Source organism: Brachyhypopomus gauderio, chromosome 9 (assembly GCF_052324685.1).
Source record: "Brachyhypopomus gauderio isolate BG-103 chromosome 9, BGAUD_0.2, whole genome shotgun sequence".
Lineage (NCBI taxonomy): Eukaryota > Metazoa > Chordata > Actinopteri > Gymnotiformes > Hypopomidae > Brachyhypopomus > Brachyhypopomus gauderio.
This window is the reverse complement of record NC_135219.1, coordinates 16,609,943-16,623,535: the sequence shown is the minus strand read 5'-3', so window position 1 is coordinate 16,623,535 and position 13,593 is coordinate 16,609,943.

The window sequence follows — 13,593 nt, the reverse complement described above, 5'->3', positions numbered from 1 at the left end:
CTATGCTTACCTACGTTTTATGTTAAGACTTTATTAGTGAGCACAATTCATAATTTAAAGTGTACAGGAATGCCACACAAACTCTTAAATAATAATCAGAAAACTCTTAGAAAGTGCAGTTATGTAAACAGGTAAGTGGGAAGTGAAACAAAAGTAAGAAGGTACACGGCCAGCACACTCAATACTGTAATAACAATAAATCCTCCGGTTAATGTTGCGACCTCTTCCCCTACAATCAGATGAGTGGCACCTGTGATGTTTTTTGAAGAAACATCAATCTAGAGGATTGTGGATGGTTAGAGGAACTTGAAAGATCCTGACAATTCCACTGGTGCTAAAAGTCATTCAAGCCATCATAACACATTGTACATACCAGTGACATAGGACGGCTCATCTCCTAACTGCAGCTTACTCAATAGATCAAAAGTTGACCCTTGGTTCAATAATCACAATGTTGAAATCTGTTTGCAAACGCTGCAGCATTTTCTACTAAAACAGACACACTGTTTGCACCTTAAAGATACAGTATAAACATGCCCAAATGGTGAGATAAAATGGGTTAGTCCTTTAATCTCTTCTGCAGAATGAGTTTGTCCAGGCTGGATCCCTAACGAGCTGCTCATGCCCTCTGTGATTAAGCTGATCGTTAGCAGCCAGACACCTCCAGCGGTTCTGATCCAGTAGGACCCTGGAGTCCTTGTGTTTCCAGGGCAGTAGGTCCTCCCCCCCCCAGAACCCTGTCCTGCTTCCCCCGGGGTGGGTCTGGATTTGACACAATGCTCCTGTGCCTCCCCAGTACCATAAATCCCACCAATCTTTAACACACCCAGACTGAAGATTACAACACTAATTACAATAGCCAGTTTAGGAGAATTTAAGTTTCTCTTAAAAACTAGGAGAAATGTTCTTTGATCTGCCATTTAATGTTTTTAGACATGTCATTTTTTTCCCTATTATTCCTTTTGAAGTTGTTGCTCCATTAGAGCTGGATGAATTACTGATTTGCTGATTTTGACCAGTATTTTGATTGTGCAATTCACATTCTTAGCAACAAGACACTTAACCAAATGTTCTTGTTTACACATAAGCGTAATTAGTGTGTTCAATAGAGTGGAGACATTTTCCATTTTTTTATTTTACATTGTTCCAGTGGGAAAAACTGGACGCATTAAAGGCACCGGGCCAAACCGATCTGCAGAAGAACAGAAGACAATAAAGTGATCAACCAGTAAGCCTAATTAAAAAAAACAATTCACAAAACTCTCTCATATTATTGTCGCATTGATTTAGGGAATGTATTTATGAAATGACATCACATCACACACACACACACACACACACGGTAAATGTGAACTGAAATGACCCGGATAATGATTTGCACCACAAAGCATCCATGAAAACATCACCTCCAGTGATCTTCCATCAGAACGTTACTGCAAAGCGTCTGCCACTTAAAACCAATATGGCAACACCCATGAATGTTTTTAATGGTACTGGCTATGTTTAATTCCTGATTTCCTGATTTCCTTAAAGGTACTCCAATTGTACCCTGCCAAGGCTAATCTAAATCAAATAATAAAGGTGTTCCACACATAACACACAAGAGAGGACCGCTGTTTAACCGGTGTCTAATGAAAAGATCCCACCAACACAGGATATGTGTATTGCAGAAATATGGCGGGTCATGACACAGGAGATCCTTATCTTGATTTTCCTTTAGGAGCCACGGTGTCAGCCATCTTTGTTCCTGTTTCGTTTCAGCTATGCCGTGTTTTTCTCTGCCTCCTTCGGGGTCCCTGGAAACACGACAGCCGCCTCGTTCATTGTGTTTTGCAGTTTGCGTGTGACTGCACGCTGTATATTTTAATTTCCGAGGAAAACATCTTAAACGTGTCACAATCCGGCTTCATACCTACAACCTGACCACACAACAATCCATCATATAACTACAAGGTTCCCCTCCCCTGCAAAAAAAAAAAAATCTTTCCACATGAACTTCAAGACGTTAACATAAAACATGTTCCAAGACTGTATTTTTTTCCCCCAAGAATCAAATCCTGTGATCATTGTCTACAATAATCATAGCTCAAGATGTAGGTGAACAGTTCAAAGGGCTTTTGGAAAATCTCTTGGTGTTAAATGTTAACATTATTGTGTGAGAGCCCAGATTTGAATGTTGCCTGCCCCGAGATTATCTGGATCTGACCCTTCTGGAACCAAAACATTCCAGGAAATCCATTAGGCCTTTACACATCAAACCACCGCAAACCACGGCTGTGACTCTTGCACTTAACCGCGGTTGAATAACATTCAGTGTGCTGGGACAAATGGTGTTTTTAATCTCAGTATTGAAGATAGGCATGAGGCAGTAACAATGGAAACACCTTCAATTGTATATTTTGTTTTGCAAGAAAAACTGCACTGAGATCATTGTATTGTTTATTTGCTTCAGAGTAAATAAAGGTTTTGTATTAACCCATGTTAATTCACATGTGAACTATGATTTTAATACTCATAATAAATTATTACTACTTGAAACTGAGTATCCCTAAGAACCCATAAGCTTTGGTTTTGAGCAATGTGAGGGTTCAGAAATACAGCTAAATGTGTTTAAATAACAAATTACTGATAAATCAACAATTTACCAACACATTTACAGTCTTTTCATGAATTGATCTTATTCTGTCTAAATCACTCAGAGCAATGTTTTCTATATATCAACCACAGAGACACATACTTTCAGTGACTTGTCTTATATTGATTCCTGTCTAGTGTGAGCAGACAGAAACACACATACACACTGTGGAAAGCTACGGGATTGAGATGTAAGTTACTGCAGAGATACGTGATTATGAGATCAGCTCTACATGGGTAGGAATGTTGTGGATGTTGAGATCTTTAGTACAATATTTACACTTCAATATTTACATTTCAAAATTTACACTTCAAAGCTTGCACTGGAAATCAAGTCATTTTTTATATTAAGCTTTGAACTGACAACACTGGAGGAACATAAAACTTTCACTGCAAAATGACTCTGTGTGTGTGTGTGTGTGTGTGTGTGTGTGTGTGTGTGTGTGTGTGTGTGCGCGTGTGTGTGTGTGTGTGTGAGCGCAAGACACAATCCAGAGGTTTTGGTTATGGAGTGGTATGTGTGTGTGAGGGAGTTGGGTCATCTCTGTAACAGAACATGCTACAAATCTTCGTGAGGACCTCCCTCCATGACGGTTCTCTTTTAAGCTCTTTTTGAGGGTAATCCCTCCCCACACAGTGCATCATCCTAGTCTTGTTTGATTTATTGTCTCCTCACAGGAGCAATGTGAGTGGCCCTGAATAAAAGACTCAACATTACTCTCTCTCTCTCTCTCTCTTTCTTCTTTCTCTGTGCGTCTCACCATTTCATTCTGACCTTTTCCATCTGAATGTAGTCTGAATGCTGTATTAATGTAGTTAATAAAGTTGATGTAAGGATTGTGAGGAAAGGAAGTATATTTTCCCTCTATATCGGTTTCTTCAGATCCATGTTTACAGGTGTGGTCATTTCTCAACGAACATGCATCTGTTTGGCACAACTCCAGCACTGCCAGCTGTATCATTCTCTTCTAAAGCAATTATACTCTCCCAATTCACTCATAACACTCCCAAATACTCTTTAAATACTCTCCTAATTTACATTTACATTTATGGCATTTGGCAGACGCCCTTATCCAGAGCGACTTACATTTTTTATCTCATTTTTATACAAGTGAGCAATTGAGGGTTAAGGGCCTTGCTCAGGGGCACCTCAGTCATGGCCTCAGGTCTGGGGATCGAACCCACGATCCTCCGGTCACAAGACAGTTCCCTAACCACCAGGCCATGACTGCCCTAATTCACTCTTAACACTCCCCTAATACTCTTTAAATACTCTCCCAATTCACTCATAACACTCCCCCAATACTCTTTAAATACTCTGCTAATTCACTCATAACACTCCCCCAATACTCTTTAAATACTCTCCCAATTCACTCATAACACTCCCCCAATACTCTTTAAATACTCTGCTAATTCACTCATAACACTCCCCCAATACTCTTTAAATACTCTCCTAATTCACTCATAACACTCCCCCAATACTCTTTAAATACTCTCCTAATTCACTCATAACACTCCCCCAATACTCTTAAAATACTCTCCTAATTGTCATGAGCGAGGGGTTCGGGGCTGCAACGTGACACTAATACTTTCCTAATATGGTCCTAATGCTCTCCTAAAACTCTCTTACAGTAATATACTCCTAACACTTTCCTAATATAGTCCTAATACTTTCCCAATACTTTAATATTGTCCAATTCTGCTCGTATAGTCTCCAAAAACACTTTTGTTACCCTGACAGCTCTAATGTAGCACAGCTGGGACATCCGACCTGACCTGCTCCCCCCTACCTGCTCTCTCCACCTGCACTCTCCACCCTCTCTCTTCACCCTTTCCCTTCATACTCTCTCTCCCCACTCTCTCTCCACCTTCTCTCTCCCAACTGTCTCCACCCTCTCTCTACCCTCTCTCTCCCCACCCTCTCTCTCCACCCTCTCTCTCTCCACCCTCTCTCCACCCTCTCTCTCCACCCTCTCTCTCTACCCTCTCTCTCTCCACCCACTCTCTCTCCACCTTCTCTCTCCCAACTGTCTCCACCCTCTCTCTCCCCACCCTCTCTCCCCACCCTCTCTCTCCCCACCCTCTCTCTCTCCACCTTCTCTCTCCCCACCCTCTCTCTCCCCACCCTCTCTCTCTCCACCCTCTCTCTCCACCCTCTCTCTCTCCACCCTCTCTCTCTACCCTCTCTCTCTCCACCCTCTCTCTCCCCACCCTCTCTCTCTCCACCCTCTCTCTCCCCACCCTCTCTCTCCCCACCCTCTCTCCCCACCCTCTCTCTCCATCCTCTCTCTCTCCACCCTCTCTCTCCCCACTCTCTCTCCCCACCCTCTCTCTCTACCCTCTCTCCCCACCCTCTCTCTCTCCACCCTCTCTCCTCTCTCTCTCCTCTCTCTCTCTCCATCCTCTCTCTCTCCACCCTCTCTCTCTCTCCTCTCTCTCTCTCTCTCTCTCTCCATCCTCTCTCTCTCCACTCTATCTCTCCCCACCCTCTCTCTCTCTCTCCTCCCTCTCAACACAGTCTGGCTTGCTGATGCCACCGCACAGCTGCTTCCTTTGTTGCCCAAACCTCCTCACCTCATCTTCCATGTGGACACCAGCCAGAGAGCCACGTGCAACCTGCTCCCCTCCACCCACTCCATCCATCCTCCATCCTTCTTTTTCCTGAGTCTACCACTGCAGACATATATCATGTTTCACGCCCAAGGGTGCATATCTTTAAAATTTAACTGTTTTCTGTCAGTAGTGTTCTGGGTCTGTCTGGGAGATATATACAGGGATTCTAACTGACACACACACCTCACATCCAAAACATAAGCTTGTGTATCCTCACTCGTTTGTAATAAATTCATTCGTACTTGGTTAGGGAGAATTTTAACCTCATGACCCACCGTGCTGGATCTGTCGAGACCTGCTATGAATGCACGTGTCACTCCAGAGTCCTAGATACTCGAGTAAGACAGACAGGAGCGTCTGGAGAGAAAGACCAGTGTACGGGAGTTTTCCCAGAGGCCCCCTGGGAGGACCCGAGCCAGCAGTCCAAGTGCTCCATCATGTCTGTGTTCCAGCTGTTGTCGTTTGCCTGGGTCCACCAGTGCAGCCCTCCCCACAAAACCACCGCACCCCTCCCCACAAAACCACCGCACCCCTCCCCACAAAACCACCACACCCCTCCTTTCCTGCCGTGACAGCTTGCAGGGAAAAACTTGTGCTGGCTGATAAGAGCACCAGGAAGAAAACCTCACACAGGACTGCAATCAGTTGCTAGATGTTAGTAATGAGGAACAACCGCATGTTGTTTTCTTGTTTGTTTTGTGCGGGGGGGGGGGGGGGGGGGGGGGGGGGCATGCATTAGGTGCACAATGTAACCCATGTCGTCTTAAGTGCTGTGCTGTACTTAAAAAAAAGCACCTACAACTTTAACCACAAGTCACGCACCAACTAACGTAATACACACGACTTTTGATGAAGTATCAACACACACGACAATGTAATTCGTGATTATACTGTATCGTTATAGCAACACACGTGGATTCAGTAAAACACTCTGCACATTCCATGTCGGTTTTCCTTGCGTTCAGGGCTTTGGGAAAGGGCAGGCGTTGTTTCCCATACGCCATTTTGTTCCACGGCCATCTGCGTGGGATTCTTAGCGTTCTTTACCTTTGCCTGCACATGTACACTGCTGTGGGAAAGTCAGAGCGAACCTGCACGTAGCTCATATGTGGGAAGTCATGACCCTACAGCTCATCACTCATCATGTGTGTAGTGTTGGTGACCTTCTCACAGCCCGTCATGAGTGGAGCAGCCTGGTCTGTCATAACACTTATGATATTAGAACCATGAAGACCATAGAATGTTGTTTCTCTTGGTTACTATTAGAACCATCTTAGGAAAGCATGAAAAATACAGGAGTATTTATAAAATGTACTAAAGTGCCATGATGATTACTGCGCTGGGTCAGGTTTAGGGTCAGGGTTGAGGTCACATACTCCACTGTAAAGTATCTGAATGGGTCCACTCGGCTCTTTGATCCTGAAGACGGATGACTTCACTACTGTTACTCAAAGGGGAACAGAGATCAAGCCAAACAGGCTGGAGGAAAGAGGAAAAACTCATTTGCTAATTAGCATTTGCCCATTTCCTGTTTTATCTGTGTGGCGTCCTCCAGTGCCACACCGGTCCTGGGCTTGTGCGAACAGCGAGCAGGGTCTGTATCGTCTCTTTGTTCTTTGGTTGGGTCACACCTCACTATATTGTGGTGCCTAGAGGTCAGTACTCAAGGTTAGGTGAACTGAACAAGACGGGTAAGAACAAAGCAGTCAGTTAGTTGGACATTTCAATTTCCAACATTTGCAACTGAATTGAAGTTGACAGAAACTCTGATGAGTGAATGAAACCAAATGAATAAGACAAACTGGACCAGAATAAAGTCTTTATTGTAGAAAGATGAAAACTTGTCCTCCCTGTTCTGTCCACTGCAAAGGTGAGCTTGTGATAACACAGTCTTCTGAGGAGACACAAGCGATCCATCCAGTGCCAGCTACCTACTGCCTGACCGGATAAGACTACACCATGATGGACATTATTACATATTTTCCTTTTCTTTATTTCTTTCTGTCTAAATTGTTGTTGTTGTTGTTGTTGTCATGGTGACCGGTGTCGGCCAGAGGAGGATGGGTTCCCCCCCTGAGTCTTGGTTACTCTCAAGGTTTCTTCCTCATGCAAAAAACTAGTTTTTCCTTGCCACTGTCGCCCTTGGCTTGCACACTGGGGGCTAGGACTCGGCACTTTGCTGCTTTGTGACAACAACTGTTGTAAAAAGCGCTATATAAATAAAATTTGATTGATTGATTCTGGACTTTCCTCAGATTCAGCAGCTCACAGAGATCCAGACCCCAGTTGGGATTCCTTGGAATGAGTCTAATTTCAGTATTTTGAAAAGTTATTTTTTCATTATACACCCCTTCAATTTTTACAATAACATGTAATATGTAATATAACAATAGCATGTTCATTTTTTACTGTAACAGCACAGCCACAGCACAGCACAGTCAATTTTACTTGTCATAAAAAGTACACTTAGTATTTTCATTTGGTGTTTTCATAATAAAAACATTCAGAACATTCAGTTTTTTTGAACACTAATTTCTCCAAAGAGCTTAATGTTGAGACACTTCTCACTTCTCAAACAGCAAGGAAACATATTCCAATAGCAGATTATTCTGTGACGTTATGTATATTATCATATTCATCTCATATTTGTAAAACAACTTCTGCAGCAAAGCCTTGGCAAAGCAAAATAAAATGTAGGAAACACACAGATGTCATCCACACTACTCTTGCTGCTTAAATACTCAGCAAACCCAAGCTCCTCGGTCTCCTCTACTCCAGTGCTTATGGAGGGTGGCTGCATGAAGAACCCCTTCACATGCAGATAAGTCCATTTAACTGCACTTTGAAGTTCTCCAGTCCACCCTTCCTTCACCGGCACTTAGCTGCCAACCTGCCTCATTACCACCATATCTTCTGGAGCAACTGAAAGGACTGGGACTCCAGTCATCGGAAAGCAGGCAAAAAAGGAAAAAAAAGAGAAGAAAACATCCTGGTAGGAGGAACGAGGGAAGATGGTTCTGTGTGTACAGGAAGCCAGATGAAATGTCACCATGAAAAAAAAGGAAGAATGGCTTTAAACCCAACAAAAATAAAGGATGCGGCTTCTTGTGCAAAGAGTGTCCGTGTGTATTTGTGCAGGCCATACGAGGAAGAGACGTTTCACCTGCAAAAGCAACAAGGTCTGTGTTCTTCTGATTATGGAACCCCTAATTCAACCCAATTGTTCATATCAAAACTCTCCATATTATTATTTCTTACACAGTGTGGCGTTGGCTACAGTAAGGAGTACACTCTATAAAGTCTCAAAGGCAAGAGCTGCACACAGGTTATCAGACATGTCAGGCATGTATGGTGTATGTACCACGCACACAACATTTTTCAGTGAAGATAATGAACCGCTCCCACTTTCCCATATATATTTTTCCACGTTATAATGGCAAACAGATTTTAAGGCATGGGGGTTGATGGGACAGAACACTGAAAGAACCTATCGGAGTTGTAACGGCCTGGCAAACATCTGCGTTGCATATTCAGAAGCATGGCCCCCGGGGCAACATACTTTCTTATTTCACAGTTCTGGTTACTCTATCCATGAAATAACTGAACCTTCTTAATGTGCAAGCAACATCAGGTCAAAAGTAATTAGTTGTAAGGAAAAGAGTAATTTGCCTTTGCCAGTTATGCACTACTGTTATGCAGTACTACCGTAATCTTCATCTACTGTTTATATCCTGGTTTCTCTTTTGAACCAACAGGAAGTTACTTTTATTTTTTCTGCGTAGGCCTTGATTTCTAAATGTCACAGCCACTGGTCTAGTGTGTAAGCACCAATCAGGAATAACAAAACAGTAACTGCACAGCTAGCTCTCAGTTTGCTGATAGACAGAAAGACAAATGATCCCACTATATAAATGTTGCTGCTGCTTAATGGCGAGCCCCATGTAAAAGGTCCTGACTGGAGTGGTAAATACAGCCCATACATCATTCGTTTGGCGAGATAAAATGAGCAGCTCTAAGTCCTTTGGGACATATTCTGTAGAATTACTTGTTACAGGTCCCAGGCTAATGAAATTCAGTACGTTTACCTCATGTGAAACAGTGCTAAATGTAATTTAAAACGCATAGGCATAAGTAAATGTAAAATGTAAAATACATACATAAATATTCCTTTCCAAGGTGACCATTTGAACTTGACAAACTGCATTTTAAATTATGTAAAACCATAACAACACTAGGCATGTAATTCAATAGGAATCATTCAGTCATCACTACCTTTCCCTCAGAGAGAAATAAGTCTCATGAGGTCTTTAAATTTAAATAAAAGACATTTAAATACAAATGTGTTACATTTCCTAGTTTGTCAAAGCTGACCTTTTGTTGACCCCTAGTGGGTCAATGCTGCTATTGAAATGTGAGTTCCTAAAACTGCCTTGCTGTTCCCAGTAGTTTAAAATGTTGCCACTTATTGTTTTAAAGTTGATCTTTGCACTGTTCTGGGACCTGTTTGTGCGTCTCCTGTCAGACTGACCGAGTGTTCCTAGTGTTCTATATTTTTATTGGTATGAATATATTGATACTGGCACTGATAGCCCAGTGGGCTGTATGTTCAATACAATATTGCTTACATGTTCTGACCAGAAAGAAATGACAATATTCCTCAATCCCCATGTGGGAGACAACAAACCAGCTCCCAGCCACAAGAGGCCTCCACTATTTGAAGAAGGCCGTCACTTTGAACTTGGTAATTATGCATAAGAACAAAGTAATAAAACAGTTAATTAAGTAATAAAACTGTGCCAGTAGCTACTCCTGTGAACACGTTTGTCACGTCTAGCCCCTCCCTCCTCCCTGGTCCCGCCTAGCCCCGCTCCCATTCGTCCATCCGTCTGTCTGTCACGCCCTCGTCGTCAGTCTCACACACCTGACTCTCGTTTCACCGTCTTGTTTTCAGTGTATAAAAACCCCCTAGTGTTTTACCCCCGTGTCGGTCATTCCCTGTACGTGAGTCCCTGGTTGCTTCTCTGTTCTGCTTCCTCCCGTTCGTTCTTGTGTCCTCACTTTTAGTCTAGTTCCCTGTATTTTGTATTGGATTTCCTTTGTATGTTTGGTTATACTGTTGTGCCTTGTGCTCCTGTTCCCTGTTGCCCTGGTTCCATTGCTACTCATGTGTTTATAGTTGTTGTTATGTTCATTTCGTTAGCGTTCCCCAGTTGTTTAGCTGATCCGTATGTTTTAGATTTTTTCTTATGTGTAGTATAGCTCCCTTAGTATACTTACCGTGTTGCTTGTTCACCCTCCTATGTTCCCTGTTTTAGTTCTCGTACCCCTTAATATCTTGTAGTTTCTTCGTTCGTATATTTGTCCCCATTATTCTGTTTCCCCCTCAGTAGTGTACCCTGTTGTAGCCTTTGTCTTTTGCCCCTAGTAATATAGTTATTCCTTGTGCTGTCTTGTCTGTTTCTGTTGTTTCTATTAAATCCTTCTTTATTGCATTTGCGTCACTCCTGCTATCTCCCGCCCCGTGAAACGTTACAGAATGACCGACCTAAGTGTGACGCAGCAAGAGTCTTTTACCTCAGGTAGTCCCTTAGTTCCTGAGCAAAAGGACTATTTTTTGTCCAACCTGGATGCCCTACAGGCATTACTGGTTAGGGACTCGAGGGGAAACTACGTCACCCTACCGTCGCTAGCTCATTGCCCGGAGGAATACGATGGGGAGACCGGACCTGCTGACAGCTACATCATGCAGTGTACATTGTATATCAGGTTACTAACATGCCCCAAACCTCCAGATGACGTCTTGGTTCTGTTTATGCGCTCTCTGCTGAAAGCCAAGGCACTGGAATGGGCGAACTTGGTGCTGTCAAAGCGTATGACTGAAGCACTGACTGTAGATGGTTTCTGCAGGTATATGCGCTCCAGGTTCGCTGGTGTCACTGTTCAGCCCCCCTCCCATTTGATTGGGGGTCGTGCAACAGGGGTACCCCCCAAGGAATTTCTTGTGGGTGGCTGTATCCACATCCAAGGATCCAAGCCGGCCGACCCCGTCGGTCATGTGAAGGGATTCATGGACCACCCCGATGACTGCATCCTGGAAGCCACTCCCCAAAGGCCCCCCAAGAATTTTTTGGGGGGACGCAGTGGCCACTCGCCCCAGGAGTGGCCAGCTCGGGCCCGTGATGACGTCAGCCCGGCGGTCACGCCCCCAGAGGACGTCAGCCCGGCAGTCACGCCCCCCGATGACGTCGGCCCGGTGGACACGCCATCCGATGACGTCGACCCGGGGGCTCCGCCCCCTGATGACGTCGACCCGGGGGCTCCGCCCCCTGATGACGTCGGCCCGGAGGTTCCGCCCCCTGATGACGTCGGCCCGGAGGCTCCGCCCCCTGATGACGTCGGCCCGGAGGCTCCGCCCCCTGATGACGTCGGCCCGGAGGCTCCGCCCCCTGATGACGTCGGCCCAGAGGTTCCGCCCTCCGATGACGTCAGCTCGGCGACCACGCCCTCCGATGATGTCAGCTCGGCGACCACGCCCTCCGATGACGTCAGTTCGGCGACCACGCCCTCCGATGACGTCAGCTCGGCGACCACGCCCTCCGATGACGTCAGCTCGGAGACCACGCCCCCCGATGGCGTCTGCATGGTGAACTCGCCCCCCGATGACGTCTGCACGGCGACGCCGCCTGTTCCCGCTGCCCGCCAGCGGCCCCCGCCTGTTCCCGCTCCCCGCCAGCGGGCCCCGCCTGTTCCCGCTGCACGCCAGCGGACCCTGCCTGTCTCAGCTGCACGCCCGGCTCCCCAGGACACTCCTCAGCTTACGCCAGCCCCCCCAGTGACTGCCTTGCCCGCCTGTGGGCCTGGAGCTGGTTTTTTGCTGAACTGTCCGGACACTGTCCCTCCTGTTAACCCTGTTTTACACTCACCTGTGTTCCCTTTTTTGCCCTGTCCCCTCCCTGGCTTCCTGTTGGTCCCCGTTCCTGTGTGCGTGTCTGTCCGCGTCCGCGTGCCTGTCCCTGTGCCCGTCCTTGGTGGTGTCCTCCATGTCCCTGTGCCAGTCTCTGTTCCCCAGGTAGTCACCCACTTTGTTCCCGTCCCTGTCTCCGTTGTCCTCCGTCTGTTTGCCTCTGTGTCCCAGCCTTCCCGAGAGTCCAGTCCTGTTCCCTTGACCCAGTTTTTGTCCAGCCCCTTAGCTCCGCCCCCTGTGCCCGCTCCCCGTTCTGTCTCGTCTGGCCCCGTTCCCTCGTCGCCACCCGTTCCTTGTCCTGGTCCTCCCCTGCGTCCGGTGTCCGGGCCATTGTGTCCGTCCTGCCCCGTGTCTGTTGTCCCTGCCCCGGCCTCGCCCACTCGTTTCCCTCTGTGTTATGGTGTCTCTGTCCCCAGCGTCTGTCCGGCCCTCCCTGGTTGGCGTGCCCCGGAGTTGCACGCCTTGAGGGGGGGTTATGTCACGTCTAGCCCCTCCCTCCTCCCTGGTCCCGCCTAGCCCCGCTCCCATTCGTCCATCCGTCTGTCTGTCACGCCCTCGTCGTCAGTCTCACACACCTGACTCTCATTTCACCGTCTTGTTTTCAGTGTATAAAAACCCCCTAGTGTTTTACCCCCGTGTCGGTCATTCCCTGTACGTGAGTCCCTGGTTGCTTCTCTGTTCTGCTTCCTCCCGTTCGTTCTTGTGTCCTCACTTTTAGTCTAGTTCCCTGTATTTTGTATTGGATTTCCTTTGTATGTTTGGTTATACTGTTGTGCCTTGTGCTCCTGTTCCCTGTTGCCCTGGTTCCATTGCTACTCATGTGTTTATAGTTGTTGTTATGTTCATTTCGTTAGCGTTCCCCAGTTGTTTAGCTGATCCGTATGTTTTAGATTTTTTCTTATGTGTAGTATAGCTCCCTTAGTATACTTACCGTGTTGCTTGTTCACCCTCCTATGTTCCCTGTTTTAGTTCTCGTACCCCTTAATATCTTGTAGTTTCTTCGTTCGTATATTTGTCCCCATTATTCTGTTTCCCCCTCAGTAGTGTACCCTGTTGTAGCCTTTGTCTTTTGCCCCTAGTAATATAGTTATTCCTTGTGCTGTCTTGTCTGTTTCTGTTGTTTCTATTAAATCCTTCTTTATTGCATTTGCGTCACTCCTGCTATCTCCCGCCCCGTGAAACGTTACAACGTTGGTTCTCACTTTGATCATAAAGACATACAGTATGAGGGACACGGTGATAACAGTCATGAGACATCTCCATGAATAACTGTAAGGGGGAGTTGGTGGCAGTGATAAGCTCCAAAGAACGGCACAAACAGCATTATCAGACATGGCCCAGCACTTATGCCCATCTGTTATAGCCGTTGTAGTCTGCCTACC